The sequence below is a fragment of the Pleurodeles waltl genome, chromosome 3_2, assembly GCF_031143425.1.
Source record: "Pleurodeles waltl isolate 20211129_DDA chromosome 3_2, aPleWal1.hap1.20221129, whole genome shotgun sequence".
NCBI lineage: Eukaryota > Metazoa > Chordata > Amphibia > Caudata > Salamandridae > Pleurodeles > Pleurodeles waltl.
The window spans coordinates 87329344-87347031 of NC_090441.1; the positions used below are offsets into that span (position 1 = coordinate 87329344).

Below are 17688 nucleotides of genomic sequence, written 5' to 3' on the forward strand. Positions count from 1 at the left end.
CAACTTCCACTGGAGCAATCACCAGTAATGGCTTTAGATGCTGGATAAATATTTTGAACAAGGACAGAGTATGAAGCATATTCTATAGCAATGCAGTTACCAATCATTTGAGAGGATACATTTGACAATCTAACAATGCCTTCACCTGGGTCATCAATTACTATGCAAACCCTGATAAGCATAAGCCTGCCAATGGTATCTGCTTTGTTGAATGTAATTGCCATTGTTCTCAGGAATGCATCAACTCCATTTTCAACATCAACAATCTCTCTGCTTCCGGATTCAGTCAATAAGTTCCTGCAAATTTCTTGGGCTTCATCTTAGACATCATTACCGATGACACAATTTTCACCTGTGGCTTCAATCTCCTCATTTTTGAAAGACTTATGACAACCTCAGTACCATAGGGGTGACTTTACAGTGACCTGGTGCAGTGACCTGTAGTGAAAGGGTGCATGCACCTTTTTACACAGGCAGCAATGGCAGGTCTGCAGACACATTTTGTATGGGCTCCCATGGGTGGCATAAAACATGTTGCAGCTCATGGGGATCCCCTGGTGTCCCAATGCCCTGGTTACCTAGGCACCAAATACTAGGGAGTTATATGGGGGCACAGGATGCCAAATGTGGGGTGTACTAAGTCAGGAAAAAACAAATTTAGGGGGAGAGAGCACAGTCACTGGAGACCTGGTTAGAAGGATCCCAGTGAACACAGTCAAAACACACTGACAGTAGGCAAAATGTGGGGGTAACCATGCCAAAAAGAGGATACTTTCCTACAGCTTCATTAAAGGGTAATATCGGTTCGAATGGGAAACCCCTGGCTGAAACACCTCTGTCAGGAGGTCAGTCCTGACTGGCACCGTAGGCAGATCTAGGTCCAAGACCTCAGCTGCCCTACGCACCACCATAGCATATGATGCTCCCTCCTCCGTAGCCACAGTAGGAGGTGAGAGCATGCCTTTATCTGGAGGTCTCCAGTCCACTGGCTTCTCCTAATTCCTCATAACAGTTCATTTACTCCAACCCATACTCAAGAGGGTACTGAGACCCCTCACATTCCTCACCAATGCCTGGTTGATCATAATAAGACTCAGGCAATGATCTAGCCCCTGTTGGAGCCATCGGAAACCGGAATCCGCGTTGTGCCGGCTTCGGATAATCAGGTATGAGAATGGGGCTCGTGCCACTGGTGGGCACGCCAGCCCACTCAAATACGAGACACATGGCCTCATAAAACTCTTTGAACTGAGCGGGGGTCGCTTTGGCTCCCAGAAAGGGGGGGGGGAGGCTCAAAGTCAACCCTGGCATTGGCTTAGCGGAACCGTGCTCGGAACGTTGTCATTCCCAACCTGCCTTGATAGCCGAAGGACAAGGTGAAATCGAAGTCCGCTTGGACTTCTTCTTCTTCTTGTGCCTCTATCCCAGAGTGCCTGGAGGACCTTGAGTGCTCCTGGAGCGGTCCTACTACTTCCTCCTCCTTGACCGGGACAGTGACCTCTGAGGAGACCGCTCCTTCAAAGCTTCCAGAGCCATGGCCTGGCAGTCAGAACACGACTTCGAGTTGAGGCTCGGTCCAAACACCAGAGACATACCTTATGGGGATCTGCACACCTTGAACCCGATCTTCCTATATGACTTTCTCGCAGACTTGAAAAAAATCTTGGACTAAAAGGTCGAAAAAGGCCTGTCAAAAAAAGACAGAGGGTAGCTCGATTCCAGATCTGCGCTAACTGGCATGGGAGGAAAAGAACTGACGTACACGCACCTAAGTGGTGCCTTTTATAGGCGACCGTGTTCTCACAAACGGCTCTAATGCCGATGGCACCCGGATCCGAACGATGCCACCCGACAGCTCATGCAACTTCCGGATTCCAAGCTGACACCAGGAAATTCTAAGGTAAGGAATCTGCAGCTAGAAGTCTCTATCTGATTAATGAAATATTTGAAGTGCATGTTCTAAAATGTATTACCCTTCACAGAATATATCGGAAGACAAAGAGATCTCCTTCATAAATACAGCCCGATAGGCAGGGGCAGGACTCAATTCTGGAAAAATGCCAGGAGTGAGGTTGAAACAAGGAGCCATTCGTGGGCTAAATTTGCTTCATCAGATACTCCAAGAATCTCGAAGGATGTACAGGCTGTCTTTTGGTGATCTATAAAAATACTAGCCAGGTCCATGTTTATCAATTCAGTTGAAGCTGAGAGACCTGGGTCGTTTACCCAGAGTCTACCAAAACTTACACACACACCACACGTTCTCATAATATATTCTTTGAAAGTCTACCAAAACTTACACACACCACACGTTCTCATAATATATTCTTTGAAGAAAAAACCCACAACTTCACCATGCTTCTGTGAAAATATACTTTATTAGAATAAAATGTATCTGTGTTTTTAATCAAAACATATTGCATCGCCCACTCCTAGTGTCCCGAAACCAAACCCCAGTCCACCTTCAATACCTTCATGAAACATAAAATAATTAACTAATAAATATTCGGAATACTGATGTAGAAATCTTGTGATACAAAAACACCATACTTTTAAAAAAGTGATAAATTCTAAATTCATATTTATGTGTGGCTTCCAACAAGAAACCAATTCCTAACGTTTAATAGGTGTAGTGTTAATATATACTCACAGAAAATAAAATTAAAACCCCTCGAAAGGGTTATTCTCAACACCTGCTCACTCTTAAAAAAAGAAAATAAACCGAAATGTTTCGGAACTTGCATTCCTACTGGGTTTTAAGGTCATCAGATTCCCAAGGGTGCTCAAGGATCATATCTAATAACAGTCAATACTATGTAAACCGGTAAAACTTGTAAATAGATAAAATAAGGCAGAACGTATTCATTTTCCAACATGCTTCCAATACACACATGACCTTTTACTCAATAACTTAAAAAGCATATGCTACCAACATTGAGCGGGGAAAGCCCTAAAGGCCAGAAGCCCCAATACATGAACGCTAATTGGGCCCCGTCATAAAGGACAAGAGAGTGCGTTGTCTCAGACACAGCTGCAGATTTCCACACATACACAACGAACAGAAATTCAGGCAGTCTGAAGGAGATCCTAGGTGGGCAAGCCAGTGCAAATATCTGCTATGCGCCAAGGCGACCTCATCTTAACGGAAGAGAAGGAATTTCCAGTGCAATTTATATGCTAGGGAACTCACAGTATTACAACAGATGTAGCCCCTGTCTTTGAACCAGAGATGAACAGGAAAGCAGAAATTAATGCAAGCATGGAGACCATGTTCACAGGTTTTCCTATGACTGAGAATCTTCTAACTAACTGGTAAATGGTGACCAGGCGATCAATTCATTGCCGTGGGTTCTCTAACGTTTGGCCTCCACACATGGAGGAAGTTCATAGTCAGACCACCCACCTAGTAGGCAATCAGCAATAACTCTACAAGAAAGAAATACCTTAAAACGTGTTACATTTACTGCCTCTCTCCCCCTGTGTGAAGAAAGCAAGGCTAGACATGAATATCAGGTATCGCACAACACTGTGCTATACGGCTGTATTAGTCTCTTTTATTAGATCCCAGTTTAAAAAAAAAGTTCTGCCTTTAAAGAACAACCCTTTCTTCTTTTTGCTCCAAGGATTAATGTCCAACAATTCTACTTGCTCTGGTGTTGAATGACAAAGTCAGTAGTGAGCTGGATCTTCGCCTGAGTCCGGAGATGCCTGCATCAATTCACTGTAAGCTTCTAAACTAGACTAAAAATAAGAGAGACAGACAGTGAGAAATGTACTATTACAATCCACAAAAATATAAACTTTTGAAACTTTCCTGCATGCCTGTAAATAACACGAGATGCAGAGTTACGTAGATGTTTGTGAGCACATATTGTTGAACGTGTACTAGCGGGTGAGATTTTAATGGTTGATTACATGGCACATTTAAAACATTCCGAGCTGTAGAAAAGTTGTCAGCATCTACAGCACTATCGCCAGAGTGCAGTCAACATGTGTAACTCACATATAACCGCTCATTAGGCATACCAAAGTCCTTAAGACCATAAATTCATTGACTTCACCTTATTCAGACCCGGATGCTCAGTGACTACTTGTCCTGTTATTTGCCAAGAAAAGTAAGCATGAAAAAGTACAACATTTCTCAATGACATGAACGTTGACATTTTTCAAGGAACATTTACATAACTGTAGTCCTAGTTCTGCATCGTAAATATCTTCATTGAAGTCATAAATGCTGAATAATTTTCCGTTGCCAGCACGGACCCCCAAAAACCTTCTTAAACATATACTTGAACGTTTGGAAATGAGACTGAAGAATGTTCATCACTGAAAACTATTTTCCATAAATCTCCAGTGTAGGCTGTAAGGGATGTATTTTCCTTTGTAGCAGAATGGATGAAAAACCTGTAAAAGAGTCTTTTAAACTTGCACCCTTTGACATGGAAAAAAGTCTGCCTCTGACCAACAACATGAAGAGAAATTGCAGTCCGATAGGAACTTTAAAAAAGACCTGTACCTTTAAGAACCTCAGAAGAAACCTATCCCACAATGCACTGTAGTGGCAGTTTGCCTGTGAGTGTCATTTTTTTAATAGTGAAGTTAAGAACACATATGCTTTGACAACTAGGGAGGAGGAAGGGCCGTTTATGACTGTAATGAAGATGCCTATGATGCAGAACTAGGACTACATGTATGTAACTTTTCCTTGTGCATTGTAGGATCTTCATTGATAGTATTAAGCGCTGAATAGAGTAGCAAGCTAAAGAAAAAAGAGCTCCACTATGGCTGACAGATGTAAGTGTGACAATTTTTTTCCGTACCCTAATTGTACCATACTCAGTGTCCTCAGATAATAAATCTCCACGCCCCACCAAAAAACAAAAATGGAGCTATTTAAACAGATTCCATGTCCGAACCTTGCATGAGCCTAACTGACTGTGTCAAGGAAATAATGTCTTGAAAAAGTGTGTAAAGACCTCCAAATGGCTGCCTTACAGATATCTGTAATGGGGATTTGTCTGGCCCAAATTGTAGTAGGTGCCTTCACTCTCATAGTGTGTGCTGTGGGTTCACCTAGCAAAGGTTTGTTAGCAAATTGGTAGCAGAAAGAAATACAAACTATCCATCTTGATATGGATTGTTTTGAAGCTGCCAAACCTGGTCACCAAGGACCACAATTTATAAAGAGGGTGTTCGATTTTCTAATACTCTTTAACTTGTTCAAATAGAACTCAAAACTCTTAACACTAAGAGAATGTAGAGTTCTCTCGAATGCTGTGGTAGGATTAGGAAAAAAGTAGGGAGTGCGATAGATTGGTTAGTATGAACATCTGAAACTAACTTAGGTTGAAATGAAGTACGAGTTACTTACCTACAGTAACGATATATCTGGTAGAGACATATTCTAGTTGCAGATTCCTTACTTTTGAATTTCCCAGGTGTCAGACTGGATCCGGAGATTTTTCTTCGAGCAGTACCTCTGCGCGCCGTCAGATGGCGTCGGTTGACTCCGCAGGCGTCGTTGGCATCGTGCTCACCGTGATGACATTGTGGTCGTAAATAGACGCCACCCCGGTGCGCTGACATCAGTTTCTTTTCACGACTTTCCACGCCAGTAGCGCAGAGCCACAAAGATCACTATGAGTGGTGCGCCAAAACTAGGCCCCTTAAGGGAAAGTTCCTGTCCCTAGAAATCAGTTCTCAGTGCAGGGAGGATGGGCGGGTCTGTAAGGAATCTGCAACTAGAATATGTCTCTACTAGATCTATTGTTATCGAAGGTAAGTAACTTGTGCATCTGATGGAGACTTCTAGTTGCAGATTCCTTACCTTTGAATAGATACCCGACCAATACCATCCCCGGTGGTGGGCTGCGAACCAAGATCACACCAAGAAGTCCTGCAGGACCGAACTGCCAAAGTAGCTGTCCCTTCGGACCTGATTGTCCAGGCAGCAGTGTTTGGTAAAAGTGTGCAGAGATGCCCACGTCACTGCCTGACAGATGTCCAGGACTGGAACGCCCCGTGCTACCGCTGTGGTAGCACAAGTAGCTCCGGTGGACTGAGCGCGAAAACCTTCGGGAGGTTGCTTTTTAGGCAGAGTGTAGCACAGTTTGATGCATAAGACTACCCACCATAAAATGGTCCTGTTGTGCACCGCCTTCCTCTTCTTTGCACCCACATATCCCATGTAAGGAAATCCCTCCATGGCATGGTTACCCCCTGACTTTTTGCTTTTGCTGATGCTAACTTATGGTTTGAAAGTGTGCTGGGACCCTGCTAACCAGGCCCCAGCACCAGTGTTCTTTCCCTAAACTGTACCTTTGTCTCCACAATTGGCACAAAGCTGGCACTCAGGTAAGTCCCTTGTAACTGGTACCCCTCGCACCAAGGGCCCTGATGCCAGGGAAGGTCTCTAAGGGCTGCAGCATGTCTTATGCCACCCTAGGGCACCTCACTCAGAACATGCACACTGCTTCACAGCTTGTGTGTGCTGGTGGGGACAAAATGACTAAGTCGACATGGCACTCCCCTCAGAGTGCCATGCCAACCTCACACTGCCTGTGGCATAGGTAAGTCACCCCTCTGGCAGGCCTTACAGCCCTAAGGCAGGGTGCACTATACCACATGTGAGGGCATAGGTGCATGAGCACTATGTCCCTACAGTGTCTAAACAAAACCTTAGACATTGTAAGTGCAGGGTAGCCATAAGAGTATATGGTCTGGGAGTCTGTCAAACACAAACTCCACAGCACCATAATGGCTACACTGAAAACTGTGAAGTTTGTTATCAAACTTCTCAGCACAATGAATGCACACTGATGCCAGTGTACATTTTATCGTGAAATACACCCAGAGGGCATCTTAGAGATGCCCCCTGAAAACATACCCGACTTCCAGTGTGGGCTGACTAGTTTTTGCCAGCCTGCCACACACCAGAAATGTTGCTGGCCACATGGGGAGAGTGCCTTTGTCACTCTGTGGGCAGTAACAAAGCCTGTACTGGGTGGCGGTGCTTCACACCTCCCCCTGCAGGAACTGTAACACCTGGCGGTGAGCCTCAAAGGCTCACCCCCTTTGTTACAGCGCCACAGGGCATCCCAGCTAGTGGAGATGCCCGCCCCTCCGGCCACTGCCCCCACTTTTGGCGGCAAGGCTGGAGGAGATAATGAGAAAAACAAGGAGGAGTCACTGGCCAGTCAGGACAACCCCTAAGGTGTCCTGAGCTGAGGTGACTCTGACTTTTAGAAATCCTCCATCTTGCAGATGGAGGATTCCCCCAATAGGATTAGGGATATGCCCCCCCTCCCCACAGGGAGGAGGCACAAAGAGGGTGTAGCCACACTCTGGGCCAGTAGCCATTGGCTACTATCCTCCCAGACCTAAACACCCCCCTAAATTGAGTATTTAGGGGCCCCCAGAACCAAGGAAGATAGATTCCTGCAACCTGGAGACGAAGAAGGACTGCTGACCTGAAGCCCTGCAGAGAAGACGGAAACACCAACTGCTTTGGCCCCGGCCCTACCAGCCTGTCTCCCCACTTCGAGAAAAACTGCAACAGCGGCGCGTCCCCCAGGGTCCAGCGACCTCTGACGCCTCAGAGGACTACCCTGCATCTAAAAGGACCAAGAAACTCCTGAGGACAGCGGCCCTGTTCCACAGAAACTGCAACTTTGCAACAAAGAAGCAACTTTTAAAAACCACACGTTTCCCACCGGAAGCGTGAGACTTTCCCCTCTTCACCCGACGCCCCCGGCTCGACCTGCGAAAAACTAACACTACAGGGAGAACTCCCCGGCGACTGCGAACCCGTGAGTAGCCAGAGTTGACCCCGCTGAGTCCCCACAGCGACGCCTGCAGAGGGAATCCAGAGGATCCCCCAACCACGACTGCCTGCGTCAAGGAACCCGACGCCTGGTAAAGACACTGCACTCACAGCCCCCAGGACCTGAAGGAACCGAACTCCAGTGCAGGAGCGACCCCCAGGTGGCCCTCTTCCTAGCCCAGGTGGTGGCTATCCCGAGGAGCCCCTCCCTTGCCTGCATTGCTGAAGAGACCCCTGGGTCTCCCATTGAAACCTATTGCAAACCTGACGCCTGTTTGCACTCTGCACCCGGCCGCCCCTGTGCCGCTGAGGGTGTACTTTCTATAAATGCTTGTGTCCCCCCCAGTGCCCTACAAAACCCCCCTGGTCTGCCCTCCGAAGTCGCGGGTACTTACCTGCTGGCAGACTGGAACCGGGCACCCCTATTCCCATTGAAGCCTATGTGTTTTGGGCATCACTTTGACCTCTGCACCTGTCCGGCCCTGAGCTGCTGGTGTGGTAACTTTGGGGTTGCCCTGAACCCCCAACAGTGGGCTACCTTGGACCCAACTTTGAACCCTGTAAGTGCTTTACTTACCTGTGAACCTAACAAATACTTACCTCCCCCAGGAACTTTTGATTTGTGCACTGTGTCCACTTTTAAAATAGCTTATTGCCATTTTTGCCAAAACTGTACGTGCTATTGTGATACTTCAAAGTTCCTAAGATACCTGAGTGAAATACCTTACATTTAAAGTATTGTTTGTAAATCTTGAACCTGTGGTTCTTAAAATAAACTAAGAAAATATATTTTCCTATATAAAAACCTATTGGCCTGGAATTGTCTTTTGAGTGTGTGTTCCTCATTTACTGCCTGTGTGTGTACAACAAATGCTTAACACTACCCTCTGATAAGCCTACTGCTCGACCACTCCCACAAAATAGAGCATTAGAATTATCTCTTTTTGCCACTATCTTACCTTCAAGGAGAACCCTTTTACTCTGTGCATGCTATTTCCTACTTGGAAATAGTACATACAGAGCCAACTTCCTACATTGGTGGATCAGCGGTGGGGTACAAGACTTTGCATTTGCTGGACTACTCAGCCAATACCTGATCACACGACTAAATCCCCAAAATTATCATTAGAAACTGATTTTTGAAATTTGAGCTATTTTTCTACATTTTTAAAAGTCCTGCTAGGGCCTTGTGTTAGTCCCTGTTAGCATTTCTTTTAGAGTTTAAAAGTTTTGTAAAAGTTTGAATGAAGTTCTAGGGATAGTTTTAGATTCTTAAAAAGTATTCCAACTTTTAGAAACAAAATGTCTGCTGCAGAAGAGATGGTGGTGAAACTCAACCTCACCCCTTACCTGCATATTAGGATGTCAGAGTTAAGGTCTCTCTGCAAAATCAAAAAGATAAAAACTGGTTCAAACCCTACCAAAGTACAGCTCCAGGAGCTTTTGGCAGAGTTTGCTAAAAACAACCCCTCTGATGATGCCCTCACAGAGGGGGACACTAGTGATTTGGAGGACTTCCCACCTCCAGTCCTAGATAGGGAGTCCAGGGTTTTTCCAACCCTGACTCCAGAAGTGATAGTCAGAGATGTTGCTTCTCTCACAGGAGAGTCCAACAGCTCTATAACCATTGAGAGCAGTCTCAATGAAGATGACCTCCTGCTAGCCAGGATGGCCAAAAGATTGGCTTTGGAGAGACAGCTCCTAGCCATAGAAAGGGAAAGACAAGAGATGGGCTTAGCTCCCATCAATGACAACAGCAACTTAAATAGGGTCAGAGATACTCCTGACATGCTAAAGATCCCTAAAGGGATTGTAACTAAATATGAAGATGGTGATGACATCACCAAATGGTTCACAGCTTTTGAGAGGGCTTGTGCAACCAGAAAAGTAAACAGATCTCACTGGGGTGCTCTCCTTTGGGAAATGTGAACTGGAAAGTGTAGGGATAGACTCCTCACACTCTCTGGAAAAGATGCAGAATCCTATGACCTCATGAAGGCTACCCTGATTGAGGGCTTTGGATTCTCAACTGAGGAGTACAGTATTAGGTTCAGGGGGGCTCAAAAATCCTCGAGCCAGACCTGGGTTGATTTTGTTGACTTCTCAGTCAAAACACTGGATGGTTGGATTAATGACAGTGGTGTAAATGATTATGATGGGCTGTACAATCTGTTTATGAAAGAACACCTTTTAAGTAATTGTTTCAATTATTAACTGCATCAGCATCTGGTAGACCTAGGCCCAATTTCTCCCCAAGAATTGGGAAAGAAGGCGGACCATTGGGTCAAGATTAGGGTGACCAAGACTTCCACAGGGGGTGACCAAAAGAAAGGTGTCACAAAGACTCCCCAGGGGAAGAGTGTTGAGACATCCAAGGGTAAAAGTAAAGAGTCTTCTACAGGGCCCCAAAAACCTGCTCAGGAGGGAGGGTCCAAAGCCGCTTCACAATCTAATTTTGGGTACAAGGGTAAAAACTTTGATCCCAAAAAGGCCTGGTGTCGTAGCTGTAATCAGCAGGTACACCAAACTGGAGACAAGGCCTGTCCCAAGAAAGGTTCCACTTCAAACTCTTCTCTAGTTAGCACTGGAATAGCCAGTCTCCAGGTGGGATCAACAGTGTGCCCAGAGCAAATCAGGGTTCACACTGAAGCTACATTAGTCTCTGAGGGTGGGGTGGACTTAGCCACACTGGCTGCCTGGCCCCCTAATATGCAAAAATACAGGCAGCAACTCTTAATTAATGGGACTAGTGTAGAAGGCCTTAGGGAAACAGGTGCCAGTGTCACAATGGTGACAGACAAACTGGTTTCCCCGGGACAATACCTGACTGGACAAACTTATCCAGTCACTAACGATGACAATCAGACTAAAGTACATCCCATGGCTATGGTAACTTTAGAATGGGGAGGGGTCACTGGCCTGAAACAGGTGGTAGTCTCCTCAAATATCCCTGTAGACTGTTTGCTTGGAAATGACCTGGAGTCCTCAGCATGAGCTGAGGTAGACCTCAAAACCCATGCAGCCATGCTGGGTATCCCTGAACTAATGTGTGTCAAGACAAGGGCACAGTGCAAGGCTCAGGGTGAAAAAGTGGTGTTGGAGCCTGGAATAATGGCCCAACCCTCCAAGAGAAAAGGAAAGACTGGGGAACCAGCCTCAACACAACAAAAGAAAAAGAACCTCTCTTCCCAGGAAGAAGTTCTGCCCTCTGAGGGAACTTAGACCATGGAGTTGGAACCTTATCAGGTTGAACTCTTAGGCCCAGGGGGACCCACAAGGGAACAGTTGTGTAAGGGGCAAGAAACCTGTCTCTCTCTTGAAGGCCTTAGGCAGCAAGCTGCTGAAGAGACCAAAGGAAAAATCACTGGAACACATAGGGTCTATTGGGAAGATGGACTCCTCTACACTGAGGCAAGATATCCTAAACCTGGTGCCACTAGGAGAGTGGTAGTGCCTCAGGAGTTTAAGAAGTTCATTCTGACCTTAGCCCATGATATTCTACTTGCTGGGCATTTGGGACAAACGAAGACTTGGGAGAGGTTGGTCAACCATTTCTATTGGCCCAACATGTCCCAGAAAGTAAAGGAGTTTTGTGTCTCCTGTGCCACCTGTAAAGCCAGTGGTAAGACAGGTGGCCATCCAAAGGCCCCCCTCATTCCACTTCCAGTGGTGGGGGTCCCCTTTGAAAGAGTGGGTGTGGACATAGTGGGTCCACTGGAACCTCCCACAACCTCAGGGGACCAGTATATCCTAGTGGTAGTGGATCATGCCACTAGGTACCCTGAAGCAATTCCCCTTGGGTCCACTACTGCCCCTGCAGTAGCTAAAGAACTCATTGGTATCTTTACCAGAGTGGGATTTCCTAAGGAAGTGGTGTCTGACAGGGGTACCAACTTCATGTCAGCATACCTGAAACACATGTGGAATGAGTATGGGGTGACTTACAAATTCACCACACCATACCATCCACAAACCAATGGTCTTGTAGAAAGATTTAACAAGACATTGAAGGGCATGATCATGGTGCTCCCTGAAAAGCTAAAAAAGGAGATGGGATGTCCTCTTGCCATGTCTGCTTTTCGCCTACAGAGAGGTGCCTCAGAAGGGAGTAGGGTTTTCCCCCTTTGAACTTCTGTTTGGCCATCCTGTTAGGGGACCACTATCTCTTGTGAAAGAAGGCTGGGAGAGAGCTTCTTCATGAGCCTAAGCAAGATATAGTGGACTATGTACTAGGCCTACGTTCCAGGATGGCAGAGTACATGGAAAAGGCAAGTAAAAAACTTGAGGCCAGCCAACAACTCCAGAAGATGTTGTATGACCAAAAGGCTGCTATGGTTGAGTTTCAGCCAGGGCAGAAAGTCTGGGTTCTGGAGCCTGTGGCTCCCAGGGTACTTCAGGACAGATGGAGTGGCCCTTACCCAGTGCTAGAGAGAAAGAGTCAGGTCACCTACCTGGTAGACCTAGGCACTAGCAGGACCCCCAAAAGGGTGATCCATGTGAACCGCCTCAAACTCTTTCATGACAAGGCAGATGTAAACATGTTAATAGTTACAGATGAGGACCAGGAAGCTGAGAGTGAACCTCTCCCTGATCTCCTCTCCACTGACCCTAAAGATGGCTCAGTCGATGGAGTGGTCTACTCAGACACCCTCTATGGCCAACAGCAAGCTGACTGCAGGAAGGTCCTACAACAGTTTGCTGAGCTCTTTTCCCTAACCCCTGGTCAGACACACCTGCGTACCCAAAATGTGGACACAGGAGACAGCATGCCTGTCAAAAACAAAAGTTTTAGACAGTCTGACCAAGTTAAGGAAAGCATCAAAGTGGAAGTCCACAAGATGTTGGAATTGGGAGTCATTGAGCACTATGACAGCCCCTGGGCTAGCCCAGTGGTCTTAATCCCAAACCTCACACAAAAGATGGCAAGAGAGAGATGAGGTTTTGTGTGAACTACAGAGGACTTAATTCTGTCACCAAGCCAGATGCCCATCCCATTCCAAGGGCAGATGAGATAATTGACAAATTCGGCGCTGCCAGATACTTAAGTACCTTTGACTTGACAGCAGGGTACTGTCAAATAAAAATGGCACCAGGAGCAAAAGAAAAGACAGCATTCTCTACACCTGATGGGCACTATCAGTTTACTGTGATGCCCTTTGGCTTAAAGAATGCCCCTGCCACCTTCCAAAGGTTGGTGAATCAAGCCCTTGCTGGCTTGGAGTCCTTTAGTGCAGTTTATCTTGATGATATCGCTGTCTTTAGCTCCAGCTGGCAGGATCACCTGGTCCACCTGAAGAAGGTTTTGCAGGCCCTGCAAGCAGCAGGCCTCTCTATCAAGGCATCTACATGTCAGATAGGGCAGGGTACTGTGGTTTACTTGGGCACCTTGTAGGTGGAGGCCAAGTTCAGCACTCCAACCCAAGATCCAGACTATTCTGGACTAGGTAGCTCCAAAAACCCAGACTCAAGTCAGGGCATTCCTTGGCTTGACTGGTTATTGTAGGAGGTTTGTGAAGGGATATGGATCCATAGTGACACCCCTCGCAGAACGTATCTCTAAGAAAATGCCCAAGAAGGTAAACTGGACTGCAGAATGCCAACAGGCCTTTGACACCCTGAAGCAAGCTATGTGCACAGCACCAGTTCTCAAAGCTCCAGATTACTCCAAGCAGTTCATTGTGCAGACTGATGCCTCTGAACATGGGATAGGGGCAGTTCTGTCCCAAACAAAAAATGATGGCCTTGACCAGCCTGTTGCTTTCATTAGCAGGAGGTTACTCCCCAGGGAGCAGCGTTGGAGTGCCACTGAGAGGGAGGCCTTTGCTGTGGTCTGGTCCCTGAAGAAGCTGAGACCATACCTCTTTGGTATTCACTTTGTAGTTCAGACTGACCACAGACCTTTCAGATGGCTAATGCAAATAAAAGGTGAAAATCCTAAACTGTTGAGGTGGTCCATATCCCTACAGGGAATGGACTTTATAGTGGAACACAGACCTGGGACTGCCCATGCCAATGCAGATGGCCTTTCCAGGTTCTTCCACTTAGAAAATGAAGACTCTCTTGGGAAAGGTTGGTCTCATCCTCTTTCATTTGGGAGGGGGTTGCGTAAGGAAATGCCTCCTTGGCATGGTTACACCCTGACTTTTTGCCTTTGCTGATGCTAAGTTATTATTTGAAAGTGTGCTAGGACCCTGCTAACCAGGCTCCAGCACCACTGTTCTTTCCCTAAACTGTACCTTTGTCTCCACAATTGGTACAACCCTGGCACTCAGTTAAGTCCTTGTAACTGGTACCCCTTGTACCAAGGGTCCTGATGCCAGGGAAGGTCTCTAAGGGCTGCAGCACGTCTTATGCCACCCTAGGGACCCTTCACTCAGCACATAAACACTGCTTCCCAGCTTGTGTGTGCTGGTAGGGAGAAAATGACTAAGTCGAAATGGCACTCCCCTCAGAGTGCCATGCCAACCTCACACTGCCTGTGGCTTAGGTAAGTCACCACTCTAGCAGGCCTTACAGCCCTAAGGCAGGGTGCACTATACCAGAGGTGAGGGCATATGTGCATGAGCACTATGCCCCTACAGTGTCTAAACAAAACCTTAGACATTGTAAGTGCAGGGTAGCCATAAGAGTATATGGTCTGGGAGTCTGTCAAACACGAACTCCACAGCACCATAATGGCTACACTGAAAACTGTGAAGTTTGGTATCAAACTTCTCAGCACAATAAATGCACACTGATGCCAGTGTGCACTTTATTGTAAAATACACCCAGAGGGCAGCTTAGAGATGCCCCCGAAAACATACCCGACTTCCAGTGTGGGCTGACTAGTTTTTGCCAGCCTGCCACACACCAGACATGTTGCTGGCCACATGGGGAGAGTGCCTTTGTCAGGCCAGGAGCAAAGCCTGTACTGGGTGGAGGTGCTTCTCACCTCCCCCTGCAGGAACTGTAACACCTGGCGGTGAGCCTCAAAGGTTCACCCCCCTTGTTACAGTGCCACAGGGCATCCCAGCTAGTGAAGATGCTCGCCCCTCCGGCCACTGCCCCCATTTTTGGCGGCAAGGCTGGAGGAGATAATTAGAAAAACAAGGAGGAGTCACCCTTCCGTCAGGACAGCCCCTAAGGTGTCCTGAGCTGAGGTGACTCTTACTGTTAGAAATCCTCCATCTTGTAGAAGGAGGATTCCCCCAATAGGATTAGGGATGTGTCCCACTCCCCACAGGGAGGAGGCAATAAGAGGGTGTAGCCACCCTCAAGGACAGTAGCCATTGGCTACTGCCCTCCCAGACCTAAACACACCCCTAAATCCAGCATTTAGGGCCCCCCAGAACCGAGGAAGATAGATTCCTGCAACCTAAAGAAGAAGAAGGACTGCTGACCTGAAGCCCTGCAGTGAAGACGGAGACAACAACTTATTTGGCTCCAGCCCCACTGGCCTGTCTCCCTACTTCGACAAAAACTGCAACAGCGACGCATCCAACAGGGACCAGTGACCTCTGAAGCCTCAGATGACTGCCTTGCATCTAAAGGACCAAGAAGCTCCCGAGAACAGTGGCCCTGTTCAACAAACTGTAACTTTCTGCAACAAAGAAGCAACTTTAAAGACTTCACGTTTCCCGCCGGAAGCGTGCGACTTTCCACTCTGCACCCAACGCCCCCGGCTCGACCTACGGAAAACTAACACTACAGGGAGGACTCACAGGCGACTGCGAGCCCGTGAGTAGCCAGAGTTGACCCCCCTGAGCCCTCACAGCAACGCCTGCAGAGGAAATCCAGAGGCTCCCCCTGACCGCGACTGCCTGTAACAAGGAACCCGACGCCTGGAACCAACACTGCACCCGTAGCTCCCAGGAGCTGAAGGAACCGAACTCCAGTGCAGGAGCGACCCCCAGACGACCCTCTGCCTAGCCCAGGTGGTGGCTACCCCGAAGAGCCCCCCGTGCCTGCCTGCATCGTTGAAGAGACCCCCAGGTCTCCCCATTGCTTTCAATACAAAATCCGACGCCTGTTTGCACTCTGCACCCGGCCGCCCCTGTGCCGCTGAGGGTGTACTTTCTGTGCCTGCTTGGGTCCCCCCCGGTGCCCTACAAAACCCCCCTGGTCTGCCCTCTGAGGACGCGGGTACTTACCTGCTGGCGGACTGGAACCGGGGCACCCCTGTTTCCATTGAAGCCTATGTGTTTTGGGCACCTCTTTGACCTCTGCACCTGACCGGCCCTGAGCTGCTGGTGTGGTAACTTTGGGGTTGCCTTGGACCCCCAACGGTGGGCTACCTTGGACCCAACTTTGAACCCTGTGAGTGTTTTTCTTACCTGTGAACTTAACATTTACTGACCTCCCCAGGAACTGTTGATTTTTGCACTGTGACCACTTTTAAAATAGCTTATTGCCATTTTATCAAAACTGTACATGCTATTGTGATTATTTAAAATACCTAGAATACCAAAGTATTACTTGTAAATCTTGAACCTGTGGTTCTTAAAATAAACTAAGAAAAAATATTTTTCTATATAAAAACCTATTGGCCTGGAGTAAGTCTTTGAGTGTGTGTTCCTCATTTATTGTCTGTGTGTGTACAACAAATGCATAACACTACCCTCTGATAAGCCTACTGCTAGACCACACTACCACAAAATAGAGCATTAGAATTATCTCTTTTTGCCAATATGTTACCTCTAAGGGGAACCCTTGGACTCCGTGCTCACTATTTCTTTCTTTGAAATAGTATATACAGAGCCAACTCCCTACATCCCACAAAGAGTTGATCGACCGCCCGAAGTCTTGGTACGATCAAGATAGAACGCCAACACTCTTTTTGGGTCCCGACAGTGGAGTCTCTCCGCTTCATGAGAGGGATGTGGGGGTGCATAAAAGGTAGGCAAGGTGATGGACTGTCTGACATGGAAGGGTGTCACTATCTAAGGTAGAAAAGAAGTCCTAGTGCGAAGCACCACTTTGTCAGGATGTATGGCCAGAAAAGATGGCTTAGATGATAGAGCCTGGAGTTCACTTACTTTGCGGGCAGAAGTAATGAGAACTAAAAGACAGTCTTGATAGTTAAGAGACGTAAGAGACAGTTGTGAAGCAGTTCAAACGGGGTACATATAAGGTATGGTAAGACCAGGTTGAGATCCAATTGGGGCATGATGAATGGGATAGGAGGAAAGAGATGTGTAAGGCCTTTAAGAAACCTCCCAACTATAGGAGATTTAAATAAGGAAGGCTGATCTGGTAACCTCAAGAAAGCAGAGATAGCAGAGAGATATCCCTTAAGAGTGCCCAAGGTGGAACCCTGCCTGGCAAGGGAAAGAATAAAGAGAAGGACTTGAGAAAGAGGAGCAGATAGAGGATCAACAGATTTGTCGATGCACCATGCCACAAATTTCTTCCAACGACAGGCATATACAGTTTTGATTGAAGGACGCCTGGCTGCCAAGATAATGTCACAGACTTCGGGTGGCAGGTCAAAAGACGTCAACTGTTGCCGCTCAGTCTCCACGCATGAAGCCGCAGAGTTGACAGGTTCGGGTGGAGGACCCTCCCCTGCTGCTGTGACAGAAGATCCTCCCGAAGGGGGAGTTTGATCGGAGAAACTATGGCCATGTTCAAGAGCTCAGGACACCAGAGTCTTCGTGCCCAGTCCGGAGCCACCAGTATTACTTGGGCCCGGTCTTGCCTGATCTTCTTCAGAACTCTGGGCAGAAGTGGTATAGGCGGAAACACATACAGGAGGCCTGAATTCCACTTGCATTGAAAAGCCTTGCCGAGCGAGTGCCGCCTTGGAAACTCCAAGGCGCAAAACAGCTGACATTGCGCATTCTCTACGGAAGCGAACAAGTCTAACCAAGGTTCTCCCCATGGCAGGA

At 47.3% G+C, this 17688-nt stretch overlaps 1 protein-coding gene across 1 annotated transcript in view; it reads right to left on the reverse strand.

Annotated features, from left to right (window-relative positions):
* Positions 1-2361: 2361 nt before the first annotated feature.
* Positions 2362-17688, reverse strand: part of TSPOAP1 (TSPO associated protein 1) — a 2439191-nt gene continuing 2423864 nt past the window's right edge. Inside the window, exon 31 of the mRNA XM_069226865.1 lies at positions 2362-3741. The gene's annotated coding sequence lies outside the window, so the exon portion shown is untranslated. The remainder of the gene's footprint in view (positions 3742-17688) is intronic.